This window comes from Pan troglodytes, chromosome 1 (genome assembly GCF_028858775.2).
Source record: "Pan troglodytes isolate AG18354 chromosome 1, NHGRI_mPanTro3-v2.0_pri, whole genome shotgun sequence".
Classification (NCBI taxonomy): domain Eukaryota; kingdom Metazoa; phylum Chordata; class Mammalia; order Primates; family Hominidae; genus Pan; species Pan troglodytes.
The window spans coordinates 199,740,163-199,757,374 of record NC_072398.2 but is presented as its reverse complement, the minus strand read 5'-3'; the positions used below and the strand labels follow the sequence as shown (position 1 = coordinate 199,757,374).

The following is a 17,212-nucleotide window of genomic DNA, read 5'->3' as shown; positions in this document are numbered from 1 at the left end:
TGATCTGCCCACCTCGGCCTCCCAAAGTGCTGGGATTACAGGCATGAGCCACTGCACCTGACCTGGAAATCCATATTTCAACAAACCTCCAAGTGCTTTTGATGCATGCTAAAGTTTGAGAAACACAGCTTTAGACTTTATCCTGAAGGCAATAAGGGGCCAGGGGTAGGGTTTAAACAGAGGCGAGGCAGTATCAGAACTGCATTTTATTTTATTTTATTTTATTTTTTTGAGACAGAGTCTCACTCTGTCACCCAGGCTGGAGTGCAGTGGTGCGATCTTGGCTCACTGCAACCTCCACTTCCCGGGTTCAAGCAATCCTCCTGCCTCAGCCTCCTGAGGAGCTGGAATTACAGGCGCCCACCACCACACCTGGCTAATTTTTGTATTTTTAGTAGAGACAGGGTTTCGCCATATTGGCCAGGCTAGTCTTGAACTCCTGACCTCAGGGAATCCACCTGCCTCGGCCTCCCAGTGTTGGGATTACAGGCGTGAGCCACTGTGCCCAGCAGAACTGCATTTTATTAAGATTGCTTGCGCAGGCTGGGTCCAGGGCAGTCTGGTGAGGGGCTGGTAAAAACCCACATCTGAAAGCTGGCCTGACATGGAGACTCCCTCCAGCTGGACAGAGCTGCTGTGGCTGCAGAACATGTGTGTATCTTCACACGTGAAAGGGAAGTGGCTACTGGGAAGTCAGGGACCCCTGCTGGGCAAAGGGCCTGTTGCCAGGGTGACCACCTGTCACTCAGATAAAGGGGGCACAGTCCTACAGAGGGTCAAGAGGCCAGAGACTGTCATCTGCCAGGCCTTCACTTTCCTTTGCCAAGGCAGGGTATGGACCCATCTGGGGGTGGTGACCCGTCACCAGTGGTGGGACTCTCCCATTCTTTCTTCAGCTGGTGCAGGGTGAGAGGAAGAGGAACAGGAGGACTCAATGCATCCTCTTCAACCAGGAGACGGATGCAGAGGAGCACATTAAACAGCTTTTCAAGGCTCCCCAACAAGGAAGCTCAGAACAACTGAGGCCCAAACTGAAGCTCAGGAGAGGGGAAAGGAAGAGAGAGCAAACTGCACCCTCAAACCTGGTGAAATGCAAAGTTCAAGGAGTTTGGAGTCCAAAAGGCCTGGGTTAGAGTCCTGAACCAATACTGTGTGATGTTGGGCAGGCTCTGTCACTCCCTGAGCTTCAGTTTTCTCATCTGTACGTGGGAGATAGTATCCATATAATAGTGTCTACCTCTTAGGGTTACTGCAGGACCAACTGAGGAAATGCATCTGAAGTGAGATGCACAGTGCCTGGCACCTCCCTGCGTCTTGTCCTCTTTTCTTTAGGGAGAGAGGAACACCTGCTCTCCTTGATGCTGGGACACTTGCTGGGGAAAAGCAGCAGCTCTGGGATCAGAAATGCTCCATAAACGGCCAGGCGCGGCGGCTCACGCCTGTAATCCCAGCACTTTGGGAGGCTGAGGTGGGTGGATCACCTGAGGTCAGGAGTTTGAGACCAGCCTGGCCAACATGGCAAAACCCTGTCTCTACTAAAATACAAAAATTAGCTGGGCATGGTGGCAGGTGCTTATAATCCCAACTGCTCGGGAGGCTGAGGCAGGAGAATTGCTTGAACCTGGGAGGCGGAGGTTGCCATGAACTGAGATTGCTCCACTGCACTCCAGCCTGGGAGACAGAGCAAGACTCCATCTCAAAAAAAAAAAAGAAAGAAAGAAAGAAAGAAATACTCCATAAACATTGACTGCTGGTACTGTTTGTTTTGTTTCGTTTTGTTTTTGAGACGGAGTCTCGCTCTGTCGCCCAGGCTGGATGGAGTGCAGTGGCGCGATCTCCGCTTACTGCAAGCTCCACCTCCTGGGTTCACGCCATTCTCCTGCCTCAGCCTCCCAAGTAGCTGGGACTACAGGCGCCTGCCACCACACTCAGCTAATGTTTTGTATTTTTAGTAGAGACGGGGTTTCACCGTGTTAGCCAGGATGGTCTCGATCTCCTGACCTCGTGATTTGCCCGCCTCGGCCTCTCAAAGTGCTGGGATTACAGGCGTGAGCCACCGCGCCCAGCCGACTGCTGGTACTGTTATTATTACCATTAATCACCTGGCAATGAATGGAACCCTGCCTGGTAAATTGCTTCCTCCAGGTAATCTGCATTTCCTATTGTCCTTGTAGTCTTCATTCACTACAATCTGCTGAACGAATGTTTTCTAGAAAGCAGGAGCTATGTTATACTTTTTAGTTTTCCTGCAATGCCTGTTCCAGTCCCTGGCAGGCAGCACCCAAGAAGCTCAGCAAGGAAGGGACTTGGAGATCATCTACTCTAACTCAGTATGCAAGACAGACAGCTCTCCTCCCTAGCCTTATCAATTGCTTGAATGCCTCCAGGGATGAGGCATCTCCCTGTAAAGCGGTTTCCAGTGTCCAGGACTCTGGGGAGGCTGAGCTCCATGGGGTGAGTAGGAGCTGAATGGGCAGCTGCAGAGGTTGGGGACATCCCCCCATGCCCCAGCAGCCCCCTTCCCTCCCTCTGAGAGCCAATGATAGGAGTGGTTCTAATTATGCTCTAATTGCTTTCTTCCAGGCAGTTTCTCTGGAGCCAAGGAGTTCAGAGTTCATGAATAAATGAACAGGGAGGAAGCGGGAAGGGATGTTTATTGATCCACAAATCTCTACGTGCCAGTGTCCGCCCCACAAATGCTGGGGCATGCAGCAGTGTGCAGTTTCGAATACAGATGCTCCTTGACTTACGACGGGGCCACGTCCCAATCAAGCCATCCTAAATCGAAAATGCATTCCACACCCCAATAAACCCATCGTAAGTCAAAACACCATGTTGAACCACTGTAAGCTGTAAGCTGGGGACCAGCTAGCTGTACATACAAACACAGAAACATACCACAGCCCCCAAATGTCCCTCTCCAACAGACTGGTGGGGGATAAAAGGAAGTTAACAAGAAGTTTCCTAATAGATGAAGCACCTTGAAGCTCATGAAGCGTAAGTGCCCTGCCCAGGGCCTCAGAGCCAGTGAGTGGCAGAGAAGGCACCTGGATCCAGAGCCCTTGCTCTTCCCCACCCGGTGTCCCACCAGCACGGAGGTGACAGTCAACCAAATGTGGGTTCCTCCCGCCTCTTCCCTAGTGCCTCCTCTCTTGGAGGGTGGCCAGCTTTTCTTGGAGGATGAGGCATTTGGATGGAGGGGCAACCTGAGGGGGGCAGTGCCCACCTGACAAGGGTAGAGTTGAGAGTGGGACCCGAAGCCAGCGGACACTGCACATGGAGATTTGTGGATCAAATACCCTTGACTTAGACTGTGGTCTTGGGCAAGCCATAGCCCATTTCTTTTTCTTTTCTTTTTTTTTGAGACGGACTCTCACTTCGTTGCCAGGCTGGAGTGCAGTGGCACAATCTCGGCTCACTGCAAGCTCCACCTCCTGGGTTCAAGCAATTCTCCTGCCTCAGCCTCCCAAGTAGCTGGGACTACAGGCACCCGCCACCACGCCTGGCTAATTTCTGTATTTTTAGTAGAGATGGGGTTTCACCATGTTGGGCAGGATGGTCTTGATCTCCTGATCTCATGATCTGCCCGCCTCAGCCTCCCAAAGTGCTGGGATCACAGGCATAAGCCACCATGCCCGGCCTTTTTTTTTTTTTTTTTTTAAAGACAGAGTCTTACTCTGTTGCCCAGGCTGGAGTGCAGTGCCACAATCTCGGCTCACTGCAACCTCTGCCTCCTGGGTTCAAGCGATTCTCATGCCTCACCCAGCTGAATGGACTACAGGCACCCACCGACATGCCTGGCTGATTTTTGTATTTTTAGTAGAGACAGGGTTTGCACTCTTGGCCAGGCTGGTCTTGAACTCCTGGCCTCAAGTGATCCACCCACCTTGGCCTCCCAAAATGTTGAGATTACAGGTGCGAGCCACCACGCCTCATAGTCCATTTCTGGACTTCAGTTTTCCCAGCTACATAGTGTGAAGGTGGAGGTGATGTGTGAGAGCCCCCCTCTCAGAAAACTAGAATTTAAGATGTCCAGGGGGGGACTCATCCAGCCAGATAGAGTCTTGGGCTATGCCCCTCTCAGGTGGGCACTGCCTCCCTCAGATTACCCCTCCATTCAAATGCCTCATTCCTCCAGGAGAAGCTGGCTGGAGGCTGTAGGGAAGAGGTGGGAGAAACTCACATTTCAGTGACTGCCACCTCCATGCTGGTGGGACACTGGGTGGGGAAGAGCAAGGGCTCTGGACTCAGGTGCCTGCTCTGCCACTTACCTCACTCAACTTATGCTTCTTGAGCCTTAAGTTGCTTCATCTGTTAAATGGGAATGACAGATTATGTTATGAAGCTTCACCCAGGGAATATAAAAGGTTTAGCTGACTGCCTGGCACATAGTGCTTGATAAGTGGTAGTTGTTATTGCTAACATTGCCAACAACCCTGCAAGGAACAGGCTGTCGCCTTCATTACAGATGAAGAAACCAAGGTATAGAGACATCAAGCAACTTGCCCAGCATCCCACGTTAAGCGCCAGGATTTGAACCCACTGTGTGATCCACCTGTGTCCCCAGGGGCTGGCACATAGTAGGTATCCATAAATAATGTGCTGAATTACAGAGAAATGCAGCAAAAAAAAATCCTGTGAAAACAAGCCCCACTTCTAGTGACCAAGGTGGGGGTGAGCTGATAGAGGAAGAGCTAGACCAAAATTTCCTTCAAGATCAAAGTGAAGTGCTGGGTCTAAGGGACCCTGGGACTCCTTGACTCCTCGGGGGCTGGGGCCAGGCCAGATGGGGATATCGGGGCTCCATGGTATGTGCTTGTTGAAGAAAATCTTTTTTTTTTTTTTTTTGAGACGGAGTCTCACTGTCGCCCAGGTTGTTGGAGTGCAGTGGCACGATCCCGGTTTACTGCAACCTCCGCCTCCCGGGTTCAAGCAATTCTCCTGCCTCGGCCTCTGGAGTAGCTGGGATTACAGGCGTGCACCACCACACCCAGCTAATTTTGTATATTTAGTAGAGACGGGGTTTCACCATGTTAGCCAGGCTGTTCTCGAACTCCCAACCTCAGGTAATCTGCCCGCCTCCGTCTCCCAAAGTGCTGGGATTACAGGCGTGAGCCACCGCACCCGGCCAGAAAATCATTTTTTCTGGAGATACAGTCTTGCTCTGTTGCCCAGGCTGGAGTGCAGTGTTGCAATCTCGTCTCACTGCAACCTCTGCCTCTCGGGTTCAAGGTGATTCTGGTGCCTCAGACTCCTGAATAGCTGGGATTACAGGTGCACGCCACCACACCCAGCTAATTTTTGTATTTTTAGTAGAGACGGGATTTCACCATGTTGGCCAGGCTGTTCTCAAACTCCTGGCCTCAAGTGATCTGCCTGCCCTGGCCTCCCAAAGTGCTAGGATTACAGGTGTGAACCACTGTGCCCAGCCAAAGGAAATCTTTTTACCCCTTTATGAGTTCCACTAAGAAGCCAAAGGTAGGAACCCTGGCTGTTGGCACCAGCCAGACTGTGCTCTGCCGCTGCCTCATTGCGTGACTTTGGCCAAGTGACTTCAGTTCTCTGAGCCTCAGAGTCCTCATCTAGGAAACGGAAATGGGTGTGACAAAGTTCCACCTCTAGGGCTGTTGTGAGGATGACCTCAGGTGGCACATGTGAAGCTATGTGGCATTGGGGTTAAGGGCAAGACCTGGGTTTGCGCAGCTCTGCCACTGCTGGATGTGACTGCTCTCAGCCTCAGATTCTGCTTCGGTGAAATAGAGGTAGTAGCTGTGCCCACCCCACAGGGTGCCATGAGGATGAATGAGCCACTCCAGGTAAAGCAGTTACAGCAGAATGAGGTGGGTCATAAGTGCTCAGTAAATCTTCTCTATTAGACTATGCCATGTGCAGAGACCCTGCAGTCCATTTTATATACGGGGAAGCACAGCCCCCAAGAGGGCCAAGGACTTGCCCAAGGTCACAGAGCCAGTTCACAGCAGAGCCAGGCCTATCTTTGAACCTGGTGTAGGCAGGACCCCCTGTCCAGACCTTTGATTCCATGATAGCGTGAGATGTATGAATGGATAACCACAAGACCTTTCATGGCCCCGGGCCATCCTGCTCATGGCTTGAGGACTCTAGGGGTGAGAGGTGGCTGATGCTCCTCTCCCCTGTCCTCCCTGGTGGCTCCAACGCTGGCCTGAACCAGTGGGGTGTGTCAGAGTCCAGGGAGGGTTGCCCCACCTTCCTGCCCCCCTGGCCAGCCCCTCCACTCCAGTGCTGGCTGTTAGAAGCCTCAGAAACAATCCAAAGGCCCAAGACCAGAACACCATTTGTCAGCTTTGCATGGTGGTGGCGGGCTTGTCTCCATGGCAACAGTGCAGTGTGAAGGCATCCTGGCATCATTAGGGAGCGCGCTGAGTAGTATAAACAGAGGCTGCAGTAGATTACACGCCTATTATGAGCAGTCTCGGGCTCTGAGCACTGGTAATTATACCTAATTGTGCATTTAATTGTGTAATTGAAAACCCACATCTCTGGTTCAGGCTGGGGCTGTGAAACATGCCCACCTCCTCCCAAAAAACAGGCTTAGGAACCAATCCTTATCCTGAAAATCTCAGAATTTTTGTCCTTCTAGGGCAAGGGGTGGCCAGAGCAGGCAAAGGGATAAAATGCCTATAGATTTCCATTTCCCCTACTGCCTGTACCATGAGCTCACCAGGCCCTGTGATTTGAGGTATGGGGTGGGAAGAAGTATGCTAAAGAGAGGGGACATGGTGAGCTCACAGAAATGTTCATAATTATAGATATCATTGTGTGCTGTTAGCACTGTCCTCTCAGGACCTAGAACCAGCATTGAGTGGTTCCAAGGGATCTGGGTCATCACTAGATCCACTACATGTCCAAGCAGTCATCCGACCTACACATAAATTCTTTCTTGCTTTTTTTCTTTTTTTGAGGCTGGAGTGCAGCGGCATGATCTCGGCTCACTGCACACTTGACCTCCTGGGCTCAAGTGATCATCCTACCACAGCCACCTCAGTAGCTAGGACCACAGGCTGGCACCACCATGCCCAGCTAATTAAAAAAAATTTTTTTTTAGAGATGGGATCTTACTGTGTTGCCCAGGCTGGTCTTGAACTCCGGGCCTCAAGTCATCCTTCGGCCTCAGCCTCCCAAAGTGCTGGGATTATAGGTATGAGCCACCAGGCCTGGCCACACATAAATCCCACTGCCTAGGACAGGAAACTCACCACCTGGTTATCAGCCCCCACCCCTGCAGAGCCTCTGGAGGGTCTGAAAGCTGCTAACAGAGTTCAGTACTCTCCTCTCATTTCCCACTTCATAGGCTGTGATAAATGAGGCCCAGAGAAGGCCAGGCCTAACTCAAAGTTGCACAGCAGTGAGTACTAGAACCCAGGCATTCTGTCTTGCAGCTGAGGGCATGTTTCATACCCTAAGGTGACTCAGCACCTAGAATCATGCATGGCAGTTTGTGTGTGCTTGATAAATATTTGCTGGATTCAACTCCAGGTAGAGTTAGCTAGAGGCAATTCTCACTCTCTGACCCAAGAGTATTAGTCTTTCTGTAGTTCAGGAAGCTCACCTATGGTGAGCTGGAGGTGAGTGATGGGCCACAAGCCTCCCAGCTCTGAATCTCTGTAGTTTGAGACTTGATCTTACAATCAAAATATGCTACATGGGCATCTGGGGTGGGAGCAGTGCAGCCTGTGTTGCCCAGGCTGTAGTGCAGTGGTACAATCATGGCTCACTGCAGCCTCAACTTCCGGGGCAAAAGCAATCCTCCCCTCTGCTTCAGTAGCTGGGATGACAGGTGCATGCTACCATGCCCAGCTAATCTTTTACATTTTTTTTTTCTTTTTTTGAGACGGAGTTTCGCTCTTGTTACCCAGGCTGGAGTGCAATGGCGTGATCTCAGCTCACCAGACAGACAGACAGACAGACAGGAGAAAGATGAGGTCACCAGAGTCCCTGACAACCTGACACCCAGGTGTAAAGTCTTGAGCAAGCCATCAGAGGCAGAAGTCTCCTCCTGACCCCAGGCCCTGACACTCCATCAGTCACCACTGCCTGCAACAAGGTGGGCCAGGCAGCACCTCTTACCTCCACCTGGGAAGAGAAGGAGCTCATTACTGACTCAGAGCTGGAAGGGTCCTTTGAGATGATGAGTCCAACCTTTTCCCCATACAGAGCAAGAGAGAGGCCCACAGAGGCCACGCCTTCATCTTGGAACCCCTCTTAGTGAGTGGCAGCCTGTGCCCATGGCTCTCCCTGCATTATCTCAGGTTGCCCTCATGATAGTCCTATGAGGTGGGTGCTATTATTATTCCCATTTTACAGAAGAGAAGACCACGGTCCAGCAATGCCAAGACCACACAGATGAAGAAGAACTGCTGCTCCAGCTTGAGCCTTCCATTCATTGAGAAAGGGGAGTCATCTCATTTCCTACCCCACAGTACTCGGATTGCAGAACCTGCAGCCTCATATCCTGGGCATTCAAGAGTGTACCCCCTTTGTGAGCTCCCACTCCACACGTTTTATTTCAAAGGAGCCTCCCAACAACTCTCTGAAGTAGATGATCATTATCCTGATTTAGAGAAGTGCAAGTGGAAGCTCAGAGAGGTTAGGTGTCTTCTTGCTCAAGGTCATCCAGCTACAAAGAGGCAAAGCTGGAACTCAAATCCCAGCCTGACCCCAAAGCCCGGGTTCTTCCCAGTTCCCAGTCCACCTCCTTGTCTCTGGATTTGTCAGCTGCTTTGAGAGGGGCCAGGAGGCCAATGTAAATCAGGAAAACCTGCAACCACACTTAACAGCTCTTCTAAAACCTTAGTGCTCATTCAGTGCCTCTAGGGGAAGTTTGCTTTGCTGTCTGAAGCTCTCCCTCATCTGTGAATCAATCGACATCCCTCTCCAGGCCAGGGCAAGGAAAGCCAGGCAAAGCACTGGGACTTGGCTTCCTGGGCCTAAACCCAGCTCTCCCCCCATGGCCTGGATCTAGTGTTCAATTTAAAAAATGTTTTTAATTTTTAATTTTTGTGGGTACATAGTAGGTATATATATTTATGGGGCACATGAGATATTTTGATATAGGCATCCACTGTGCAATCGTCACATCAGGGTAAATCAAGCATTTATCCTCTCTTTGTGTTACAAATAATTCAATCATACTCTTTGGGTTATTTTTATTTTTATTTTTTGAGACGGAGTTTTGCTCTTGTTGCCCAGGCTGGAGTGTAGTGGCACGATCTTGGCTCACTGCAACCTCCGCCTCCCAGGTTCAAGTGATTCTCCTGTGTTAGCCTCCTGAGTAGCTGGGATTACAGGTGCCCGCCACCATGCCCAGCTAATTTTTTGTATTTTTAGTACAAATGGGGTTTCACCACGTTGGCCAGGCTGGTCTCAAACTCCTGACCTCAAGTGATCCACCCGCCTCGGCCTCCCAGAGTGCTGGGATTACAGGTGGAAGCCACTGCACCATCCAGTTATTTTTAAATGTACAGTAAATTTCGTTGACTGTAGTCACACTGTTGTGCTATCAAAGACAAGATTTATTCATCCTATCTAACCATGTTTTTATACAACCTCCCCACTCCTCGACTACCTTTCCCAGCCTCTGGTAATCCTTATTCTACTTTTTTTTTTTTTTTTTTTTTTAAATAGATGCAGGGTCTTGCCATGTTACCCAGGCTGGTCTCCAACTCCTGAGCTCAAGCAGTCCACCCACCTTGGCCTCCCAAAGTGCTGGGATTACAGGCGTGACCCACAGTGCCCAACCTCCTCATTCTACACACTATCTCCATGAGTTCAATTGTTTTTGTTGTTGTTTGTTGTTGTTGTTGTTGTTGTTTTTGAGACGGAGTCTCGCTCTGTCACCCAGGCTGGAGTGCAGTGGCGCCATCTCAGCTCACTGCAAGCTCCGCCTCCTGGGTTCATGCCACTGTCCTGCCTCAGCCTCCCGAGTAGCTGGAACTACAGGCGCCCGCCATCACGCCCGGCTACTTTTTTGTATTTTTTAGTAGAGACAGGGTTTCACAGTGTTAGCCAGGATGGTCTCGATCTCCTGACCTTGTGATCCGCCCGCCTTGGCCTCCCAAAGTGCCGGGATTTACAAGCGTGAGCCACTGCACCTGGCGAGTTCAATTGTTTTAATTTTTAGCTCGCACAAATAAGTAAGAACATCTGAAGTTTGTCTCTCTGTGCCTGGCTGGAACTAGCTTTTTTTTTTTTTTTTTTTAATTTTTTTTGAGACAGGATCTCACTGTGTTGCCCAGGCTGTAGGGCAGTGGTGCAATCATGGCTCACTGCAGCCTCAAGCTCCTGGGCAAAAGCAATCCTCCCCTCTGCCTCAGTAGCTGGGACTACAGGTGCATGCTACCATGCCCAGCTAACTTTTTACTTTTTTTTTTTTCTTTTTTTGAGAGGGAGTTTCGCTCTTGTTACCCAGGCTGGAGTGCAATGGCGTGATCTTGGCTTACCACAACATCTGCCTCCCAGGTTCAAGCAATTCTCCTGCCTCAGCCTCCCGAGTAGCTGGGATTACAGGCATGAGCTACCATGCCTGGCTAATTTTGTATTTCTAGTAGAGACAGGGTTTCACCATGTTGGTCAGGCTGGTCTCGAACTCCTGACCTCAGGTGATCCACCTGTCTCAGCCTCCCAGAGTGTTGGGATTACAGGCATGAGCCACCGTGTCTGGCCTACTTCATATAGATAGATAGAGAGAGAGAGAGAGAGAGAGAGAGAGAGAGAGAGAGAGAGAGAGAGAGAGAGTGGGGGAGGTCTCACTATGTTCCCCAGGCTGGTCTCAAACTCCTGGGCTCAAGCGATCCTTCCACCTTGCCTTCCCAAAATGCTGGGATTACAGGTGTGAGCCACCGCACCTGGCCTGGAACTAGTTTTTAAAAATACACCTGTAGCCTTAGTCGGCCTTCCTGTCACCCATCTCTCCTTAATACTAGAGAAGAGTAGTTTGGGAGTCTCCTACCACATAGAATAAAAAAATACAAAATAAAAAATAAAAGGACTGACTAGAGGAGACAACATGTTCCAGTGATCAGAGCTGACTATCTCTGCTTGGTCCAGATTTTATAACAATTGTTCTCAAGCCCTTTCCCCTTGATGACTACTCTGAGGCTCAGACTATTATCTCCTGTTTCCTTGGAGAGATGTCATTTTACTCTTCTGAGCCTCAGTATGTCCATCAGTTAATGGGTATAAAAACCACACCTATCTCATAGAGTTATTATGAGGATGGATCACTTGTAGATACAGGTTAGTTTATTCCCTGGTTTTCTCAATCTGTATCACAGCTCCCTGGCACACTGCAACCTCCGCCTCCCAGGTTCAAATGATTCTCCTGCCTCAGCCTCCCGAGTAGCTGAAATTACAGGTGCCCACCACCATGCTCGGCTAATTTTTTGTATTTTTAGTAGAGATGCGGTTTCACCACATTGGCCAGGCTGGTTTCAAACTCCTGACCTCAAGTGATCCGCCTGCCTCGGCCTCGCAAAGTGCTGGGATTACAGGTGTGAGCTACCGCACCCAGCCATGCATCACAGCTCTTTTAAGTCCAGCACAGAGCTTGGGGGTGGGTAGAATGGGGAGAGGGGGCATCTGTGTAAGCAGTTAGATCTGGCATCTGGTAACAAGCCCTGTGGCTGAGGAAAGGTTTGGATTTCTCCACCTGCTTCCACTCCAGCGTCCCACAATACTAGCAGGGGGCAATGGGGCATGCAGGGAGAAGCTGTGGAGTCCCAGATCTGAGTTTGAATACTCATTCTGTACCTATCATTTATGTGGCCACGGATAAGCCACACAGTAGCAAGAGACATATGTAAAATACCTAGTACAATGCCTGGCTCATAGCAGACACCAAACAAAAAGAAATTCTCATTATGTTAATTTTCCACTCAGCCCCGTATTTTCCACATAAAGAAGAGCTGGAGTGTTTGTGGGAATGACCCTGATCACGAAATCCTCTAATACAGGCAGAGATGGGGCTGACGTGACTTGTCCAAGTCTCAAGGCAAATCATAGCTAGCCCTGGAGAGCACTTTCCTAGGCCAGGGACCGTACTTGGCTATCCCGGCATCAGCTTGCGAATTCCCCAAACTGCCATGGGCTCGTTCGTGGGGTAGAAGCTGTTCTTCTGACTACTTTGTAAGTAAGAAGGCAGAGGCTCAGAGAGGGTGCAGGACTTCCTGGGAGTCACAAAGCAAGGCCTGATCCCAGATGTAGTGCTCCTAGCCCCTGTGCCAGATCTCAGCGAAGCTGCCATTTATGGGCTGCTTATTTAAAAACCATCCACTCACCTACCCTTATAAAGGAGGAGAACCAGGGCCATCCCCAGGTCCCCTGGAGGCCTTCTTCTCCATTCTACCCTGCTCCACCCATCTCATAAGGGCCTTGAGGGCAGTTTGGCTTCAGTCTGTTCATTCACAAAAGGGAGTTGATCATCCCTGCCAACTCTGTCCAAAGGGGTATGAGGAACAAAAGGGGCCAGTGGCCTGCATAATTTCACGCTCCTGACTCTGATACCCCGCCCAAGGACCTCAAGCACCCAAAGCAGAACCAGGCCCTCCCAAGGAAGCCATGAGCTTGCAGCTGCAGCTGCTCCAGAGTGCAGGCCCCTGCTGGAGCCCATCTCCCTTTGGTCTTCGCCGTCACTATTGCTAATAACGACATCAATCAGGTTGACCATGTTTCACACCATTACTCGCAGCTCAGCTGGAAGCTACATCCCGCCCCCCGCCCCCACCTTCCAGAAAGCAAAGAGCTTTCTAGAAGGGAAAAGAATGAAACCAACATTTTTCTGAATACCTACTATGTGTCTGGCACCTGGCCAAGGAAGCCCTTTCTACAACTCTGTGGGCTAGAGATGACTCTTCCTCTTTTACAAAGGAAGAAACTGTGGCCAGAGGAGTGAATGCGTGTGTCCAAGGTCACACAGAGCTGGGACAGAAACAACCATGGCAGTGATCTATTATTGGGCACTCACTGGCTCACAGTGCAGGCACTACGCATGAGGCTATCGAAATATGATCATCTTCATTTTCAGATGAGGAAACGCAGGCTTGGACCTGTCTGGGGTCAAGCACTGGTTAAACGCGAGCAGTAGAGTAGCACGGGGCTGAGAGGGTGGCTCTCTTTTCAGACAGAAGAGTCCTCACATCTTGGTTCTGTCACTGACTAGCTTAGCGAGCTTGGGCAAACGTCACACCCCTTCGCACCTCAATTTCCTCACCTGAAAAAGGGGATAATAAACACATCTATCCCACTGTGTGGAATTGCAATAAGAAGGATGAAAGCAGTAAAAGAGCTAACGTTTATTGATCGTTTAACATGTACCAGGCACTTTGCCAAGCACTTTACATATGTATGCTCATTTGGTTAAATGAGGTAATGCATATAAAGTGCTTAGCACAGGACTCCTGAAATGGGAATGATAATGATGATGATGAAGAAATTGATGGGGATTCCCTAGGGCAAATCTCACTGGTTCATCCCCTTCCAGGAAGAACAGAGTGGCCTGTAAGGTTTCAGGAAGGAGGTAACAAGGAAGTGCTGGGTTTGGACAGGAGAGAGAAAAGGCAAGGGATTAAAAATTAGAGGGTGAATATGTTAATAACGTTGTCAAAATGATACACCAAAAAGAATTCTGGAAAGCAAGGGACCCAAGATGTTCTACAGAAAGGAACCGGATCAAGATGCAACAAAACTGCCATGCCAAAGCCAGGTGTGGTGACATGCACCTGTTGTCCCAGCTATTTGAGAGGCCGAGGTAGGAGGATCACTTGAGCTCAGGAATTTGAGGCTGCAGTGGGTTATGATTGCCACTGCACTCCAGCCTGGGCAACACAGTGAGACGCCTATCTCTAAAAAATAAACAATAAATAAACAAAACATGCCAGTCCAGGCATCACCCTGAGTTCCTGACAAGTACAGCTGGCAGGATCCCAGCGAGCCAGACCAATAATGCCTCCCATTTTACAGATGGAAAAAACCAAAGCCTAGAGTGTGGAAGAGACCTGCCCCAAATTGCAGGATGTCAGAAGCAGAGCCAGGCTTGAATCCAGGTCTTTTGCCTCTCAGCTCAGTGCCCAACTACCTGCTACTTCCCACAAAGGACAGTCCATAAAGGACAGTGCAGGGGGTCACCTGGATATGTTTGGGCTACAGTGCCACAGACACATCCCATGATATGAATCATTAAGATAATAACAATAAGCTACAGTTTAATGAGTACTCACTCTGTACCTGCCAGAGTGCTAAATTCATTATATGGACTGAGTCCTCACAACAACCCTAAGGATTAGGAACTGTTTTATATTCTCTCTATTTAACAGATGACAAAACTATGTGTCTCAGAGACGGTAAGCAACTTGCCCAAAATTGCATAGCCAGGAAGTGACAGAACCAGGTCTAAAAGCCAGGTCTCTCCTGTCAAACTCCAGAGCCTTAACTACTATCCTACACTTATCCATCTGAAAGGCACAGTCCCTACCTGCTTCCCTTAAACCCCATGGCACCCTCACACCTCACTCCCTCACCCAAATCACATCTATCCCAACTGAGGAAGAATGTTTCGAATTGGCCTGATTCATTGTAACGATTAAACTCCATTTGAGAAAGAAAAATGACACAGTTCCTCCTAAGTTTTCAGCTGAAAGATATTTAACAGCCTCTTTTTTCCCTTCAGTCCCTTGGATGAGAAAACCAAGACTCTCTTCTCCCCTCAGGCTGGTGAATTCCAACATCCCGGGGCACATTATGGAAGCTATCAGGCAGTAGGGGCTCATGGGGGTTAGTGACAACTGGAGGGCCCACTCTGCAATGAGCCCAGATAGTGCAACAGAGCCAAGAGAGCAATTTTCAAGTCCCTCCCGCAAATGATCTTGTGCAACCTTCACAAGCTGCCCAAAGCCACCCAGTCGGGATGTGGGAGAACCGGAATCCCACCCAGGTCTCATCTAACTCAAGCCTCTAGTGCTGGTGAGCTCCTCTAAGTGGAAGAGTGGGGTTAGCTTAGCAAGGGAGAACTATGGAGGAAGGGAAGTGGGAGGCAGAGAGACTCTCTACCACCTTCATTTCTCTCTAGAGCCATGAGCTCCTCCCATGGGGCCCCAGACTTACCAGGGCCAGAACTACTTATTTTATAATTAAGAAGGCAACAGAGGACCTGGCCAACTGCCTGGATTCAAAGCCTGGATCCTGGCTGGATGTGGTGGCTCATGCCTATAATCCCAGCACTTGCGAGGCTGAAGTGGGAGGATGGCTTGACCACAGGAGTTTGAGACCAGCCTGGGCAACAAGAGTGAGACCCATCTCTAAAACACAAAAAAATTAGCTAGGCATGGTGGTGTGCCCCCGTAGTCCCAGGTACTCAGGAGGCTGAGGTGGGAGGATTGTTTGAGCCTGGGAGGTCAAGGCTGTAGTGAGCTATGATTGCACCACTGCACTCTGTCCTGGATGACAGAGCGAGCCCATGTCTCAAACAAAAACAAAAACAAAACCCCCAAAACAAAGCCTGGGTCCTAGTTCCTGTAGAATTCTGGACAAGTTACTTCATAGGGTTGTTAGGATTAAATGAGTTAATACATGGAAAAGTGCTTCCAAGAGTACCTGACACTTAGTCAAGAGCTCTCCAAAGCTAACCGTTATTATCGCCAACAGAGAATGAGCATGGGACAAACTGCTAACAGGTTCACCTTTGGGGAGGGGTCTAGTTATAGAGAGAAGAAAACTTTCTTTTTTTTTTTTGAGACACAGTTTCACTCTGTCGTCCAGGCTGGAGTGCAGCGGCGTGATCTCATCTCACTGTAACCTCCGCCTCCTGGGTTCAAGTGATTCTTATGTCTCAGCCTCTCGAGTAGCTGGGATTATAGATGCGTGCCACCATGCCTAATTTTTGTATTTTCAGCAGTGATGGGGTTTCTTCATGTTGGCCAGGCTGGTCTCGAACCCCTGACCTCAGGTGATCTGCCCATCTCGCCCTCCCAAAGTGCTGGGGTTACAGGCATAAGCCACGATGCCTGGCCTAGAAAACTTACTTTTTATTTATCTGTCCTGTTTGATTATGTATGTATTTATTTTTTACAATATATGTATATTACTTTTCTAATTAAAAAAAACCCCTAGTTTAAAATTAAAAAATTAACAAACACAGGAGAATCCTCTGAAAGGTTTAAACATTTCTTGGCATTTCATGTTCCTCAAAGTAGATAAAGAAAAACAGACAATCTCTGCCCTTCTGGAGTTCCCAATCCACCTGATCTTAATTAATCCCCTCTGCAATCCTCAGGGATAATCATTTTACAGATAAGAAGACTGAGGCCGGCCAGTGGGGGGAAGTCACTTGTCCAGTCTCCCACAGCTGGGAGCAGGGCTACAATCTCCAGAGCTAGGGCTGTTTCCACCACTGCCCAGGCCAGGTCTGTGGATGGCATGTTTGAAGCTGGTGTCCCCAGGAGGAGAGAAGCAAGACGAATGAGGAGGTCTGCATGTCCAGGCTCAAAACTTCACTCTACATTATCATTGGCTCCTGTGGTGGGGAGGGCGTGATGGATGCAGGCAAGAGTGGAAACCCAGAACAAGGAGTCCAGCATGAGGGGGGCTCAGGCTCCTCGCTGCCCACTCTCAGACCTGGGTTCGGCGATGGAGGTCCCCATACACCTCTGCCTAGAGGAGAAGCACAGCTTCAACCTCCCTAGTTGTTCAATCTCAGCTCTAGGGTAGGTAGGAGACCCCTGCCTCTCTTTAACCACCCTCCCAAATTCCCCTGCCAGGGCCTGATTTGAAGGGCAGTGCTGTTTCTTCTAGTCCACTACAGTCACTCCTCCCTGAGACAAGAACCTGAGTTCCCTATGCTGGGGCTAGGCACAGTGTCCTCAGATGCTCTGGTCCTCCCTAGGGCACCCAAGTGTCCCCACCCCCACTGTTGCTGGCCCTGGCAGAGGAGCTGCTCTGGTGGGTGGAACTGATGACTGATGGAACCCCCATGGCCACAGCGGCCAGACCAAAGCAGGAAGTGTGGTCCAGGCTGGGTCAGGCTGGCCCAGGATCTGGCAGCTCCTGGTGACCCTCTCCAGGGAGGTGGCTCTCCTTTCCCAGGACTGCCCGGTCAGGAAGGTGAAGGGAGGCAGAAACAACACAAAGGATTGGAGGGTTCTTGGAGTCTAAGATCCCAGAACACAGATGAACATGGGCCAGA

General features: G+C 49.9%; 1 protein-coding gene across 3 annotated transcripts in view; it reads right to left on the bottom strand.

The window, feature by feature from the left end:
* The window catches only part of NKAIN1 (sodium/potassium transporting ATPase interacting 1), a 64,394-nt gene that overhangs the window by 40,716 nt on the left and 6,466 nt on the right, over positions 1-17,212 (bottom strand). The gene's annotated exons all lie outside the window — the stretch shown is intronic.